Below are 4722 nucleotides of genomic sequence, written 5' to 3' on the forward strand. Positions count from 1 at the left end.
AGTGGTTAGAACAACGCGCAAACTCCAGGGGTCTCGGGGTTCGAATCAGTGTCTGGGTACATGTGTTCTTTGAGTGTCTATCATATTATAATTCATCCTCATCGTCGCGATTAGCCAAAAGTGGAAGAAAAGCAACGCTAAATAACAAAAATCAAATCTAATTTTTAAAAGGGCTGAATCACAGGTAATAGGTACAGCTGTGTAGATGTAGAAATATATCTTTGGGGGGGCGACCCTCGCAAGCCAACCAAGGGTTTCATGCAGTAGTAGTAGTAATAATAATAATAATAATAATAATAATAATAATAATAAAGTGGACAAACAAGGTCAATTTTATTTTTATTCAAAGTATCACTTATTATGTATGAAATTAGAGGGAAAACTTTGCAGAATTTGGAATTATTCATACAAACATTAGTTTCACGGCTTTTAAACAATATATTGTTTCAAACCGTCAGGATTTTATAGTAGAAGTGGTTTTTTATGTGTGGTGTCTCCCCTTAATTTAGTTTCATTACCATAAGAGTACTAAATTAATTCTAATTTCGCTCTAATGGTCTCAGTGATTGTTTCTATGTCATAAGCTCTGAAGTATCAAACTTCATTTCTGAAACAAAATTTAGATTTAAGAATTTATTTATGATATTTTTCATAGCCTTTGCATTGTTCCATAATCCTACCAAGTAAATAATATACGTACATGGTGGCGCAGCCGTCACAAAATTTCCCACACTTATCACAGGCAAACAATGTTTATAAAAAGGTATGTAGTAACATTTTTAGAAACTAAAAGAATCTAAATGTCGAGTAAAGTTTGCTTTGTGAAAATAAAGTAAAATTGTTTCAGTAAACTATATATTTCACAGAGTTTTCTTTAAAACTAAGGAAGGTCCTAAAGTTAAGTCTCAGGAGTGTCACACGCAGTGGCAGCGATTGGGTTCCAAAACTGGGGGTGCATAGTGTGGGAGCAAGATTCGCAAAAGGTTGGGGGCAACTTCCCCTCGCCCCCCTAATCGCCTCCACTGGTCACACCCGTCTCAATTACAAAAAAATATATTTTCTGTAGCTAGAAATTGAGATGGGAAAGAAATATTATGAATTAAATAAATTTCATCAAGGAAAACGAAATTACATGAATTGATAGAGATAAAAATTTGCAGGTGTTAAAGAATGAATCTAAATTTGTCTGAATGTCGCACCCGTCACAATGGAATTGCCCAGAAGACAGAATATAAGTGTTAATTATTATTATCATTACATGAACAAGTTACACAATGTAGTAAAAAACCTACAACAATAAACATTCAAAACTGTTCTGTTCTCTGAATGAATTTGATGTCAAAACATTACTGATTCTGATACTATCTCAACTGCAACATATACAATTGTTTGTAAAGTGCTGAAGATGTTTTCTGTTGTTCCTGTGACAAGATGTTCGTGTATAGAAAGTGTTCTCTAGAAATGCGCACGTAAAAACTAAATTGCGATCAACAACATCAGATACCAGTTTAAATTATCTGATGTTGCCTTCTGTTGAGAAAATATGCCCTCAGGTTGGGTCAGTGACATAGTGGAAGTGTTTAAAACTCATGACTACTACAACACTGTGTCAATACTATTGACATTGTAGTATAGGACATTTTCGTAAGTTCATTCTCATGTTGGATGAACGGTGTTTACATTATCCAGTGTTAGTAAATATAGCTATGTTTAAATACATTAGCAAGCGTATATTTGTGGTGAAAGTTTTATTTTATCAAGAGCCTTGAATTTTGCTTGGAAAATTAGGCTTTCCATCACTTGATAAGTGAATATGAGTTCCATTTCTACATTAAGGGCATAGGCGTAACTTAGCGTAAGGGTCAAGGGGAACTTTCCCCCATACATTTTCAGGTTTATTGAAATTTACAATTTAGATTACCTGAAGAGTAAAGGAATAAACAGTAATATTCGCAAACGTTATTTTTATGTGATGGAAAACTTTTCGAGCCTCTTCCTCCCAAAGTTAAGCCTCGGGTTTTGATTCTACCCCATCAAAATTAGGACTCAAGACTAATCCTGCCCCCTCAAAAGTAGACCCCAAGTTACACCCTTGGGAATTATTCGGTCCGGACACACACTGTATACTCCCTTGTTTCGTACCCATCATACAGGAAAGCAGTGAGATGGAATGAGGATTTTCTTACCCTGGCTGAACTTTCATCAACCCTCCCCTCCCAATCAGAGGGTCTGCTCACGCCTATGCCCCACCCCATCCCCAAGTTATGCTGATATGAGCAACGTAAACTTTATGAGTACAATTTCCATTTCAACTTTTAAAGATTTATCCAGAGCGAGGTGTGTAAAAGTTAATAACAAATACAATAATAATGCATTTTATTCTCAGTATATTAATTGTATTGAATCTGAAGAAATTTAAGAAATCAGTTGGCTCTGATCTAGTGCATCGACTAACGGATTGTCTTTCAAAAAGTTTAATAATAATATTAATAATATTTATATATTGACAATATAAATAATGATTTGATATTATTAACTTTAAAAATAATAATAATAATTGTTATTTTTACATCAACAGGCTTACATCCTTACGAAAATTTCTGGAGACGTCTGTTGGCTTCAGAATCGAAAACCATTGATGAATATTACAGTGATGCAAACAACGGGATTCCAGCTAAACTTCAAAAAGTTGGGGGAAAGTACCACAGATGGCAGCACAATATAGATGATTACATTCTAACTGTTCAACAAAATTCGACAAAATCCTGTAAGATAGCAGCACTGTTTGCTATTTATATTTCTGTTTCCTGCAGACTTTGTACTGTACTGTATAGTGTATTTAGGCCTATGCACTTTAAATACACCATAATAAACGTCTTTTGTTTCTATAAACGGAGTTTTAATGCACTTTCTACTGTTCTTTTAGGTTATTTCAGTTAATCCGGACTTTCGTTGTTAAACCGTTCACGCTCCCCATCCCCATGGAAAAATAACCTTCTCTCCCTGGAAATATCCTCCTGACGTCTATGAATATAGTTGTTCTTTCTAACATTTTGCAAAGAGATGTATTTGTATTTTCAGTTAGTGTACTCTTTCCTTACTGCCATGGGCGTTCATAAGAGGGGAAATGGGGGCCGTGGCCCCCCTGGAAAATGAAAGTGAACCAAAAAATGATGTATTTCACATATAATTTCATTTCAGCCACAATAATAATATGTGTTCAAAATAAAGACCAACTGTCTTCCAAACTTAAAACAGACTCCCCTGCCAAACTCCAACCGAGTCTGTTTCCAACTCCCAACCGACTGCCCTGTTCAAGATTTACACTTGCATGCTCAAAAACTAGGCTCCTCTTACCTTTCCCCTTCTCACTCCACTTTACCTCAGCTGAACTTAGAAAAGCATTATGCTGAAGTTAACGTATTCTTTAGTATTTCCTGCCTTCTACAAGGCTAAAGCGTAACTCGAAAATGAGACGTAAGCTACGAATTATTGCACGGACATGCATGGGCGTCCGCAGGATTTTTCCATGGAGGGGCAAGGAAGGTATTTTTTACAGGGGGGAAACAAGGCACATTTACTCCAAAAATAGTGTTGTTCTCTAATAAAACATTGCTTAAATTTGAATTTATGATGTTCATGCAATAATTAACACATATTAATGTGGCTAAAATGAAATTATATGTGTGAAATACATAATTTTTGGTTGTTTCATTTTCCAGGAAGGGGCACGGCCCCCTTGTGTCTTATCCCCCCCTTTCCCCTGGAAAAAATACCTTTCTTGTCCTTTCCTGGAATGGAAATTCATACTATCTATTCACATTACGTGATCAACTTTATAAGTGCTCATGACGTCAGAATGGGTTTACTTCTGCTTCCCCTATTTGCATTTTGCTTTCTTATTTACAATTTCAGTTACGAAAGGTAAGACTTTTGGAGAAATGTTTTGGTTGCAGTTAGGGTCGAATTTATTTTTTTTGGTGGTGTAGTAACAGAAGTAAACAATAAAAATTTGGTCAATATATTTCACTTCATAATATTAACTAAAATAATTTTTACATTAAATTATACATACCCAGTAACGTATCGGCCGTCTCTGCCAAACCCGTAATGGGCTCCTGATTTTTTTTTATAATCTCAGAAATTCAATAGATAGTAGCACTTTTATGCAAAACGTCGATTTAAGAAACAAGTGGTTGTGGTTCAACAATGAGAGTCAAGTCAGTATCTTGGCGGGTTGTGTTTTTATTTGAGTGTCAGCCATTGTTGGACTCTGACTCATTACTTTCATTGCACTGACGACACGGCAGGATATTCTTTATGTTTACCTTAGTTCTCTCCGCAACTGTCGCGGTTTGGATTTCCTTGTTTTTCCTCTCATGGCAGGATAAGATGTAGCAGTTCCAGATAATTTTAGACGTTCTTTATATATTAGTCGTCCATCCTTGGCAGCTTGTATATGTGTCGCCGTGGATTTTGGAATTCAATTTCACTAATGGTCATGGGCGTCCGAAGGGGGGGCAAAGGGGGGCCGTGGCCCCCCCTGGAAAATGAAAGTCAACCAAAATATATGTATTTCACACATATAATTTCATTTTAGCCACAATAATATGTGTTAATTATAGCATGAACACCATAAATTCAAATTTAAGCAATGTTTTTTAGTGAACAACACTATTTTTGGGGAAGACTTGCCTTCGTTTGCCCCCTCCCCCTGGAAAA

This window comes from Lepisma saccharinum, chromosome 17 (genome assembly GCF_977018435.1).
Source record: "Lepisma saccharinum chromosome 17, izLepSacc3.1, whole genome shotgun sequence".
NCBI lineage: Eukaryota > Metazoa > Arthropoda > Insecta > Zygentoma > Lepismatidae > Lepisma > Lepisma saccharinum.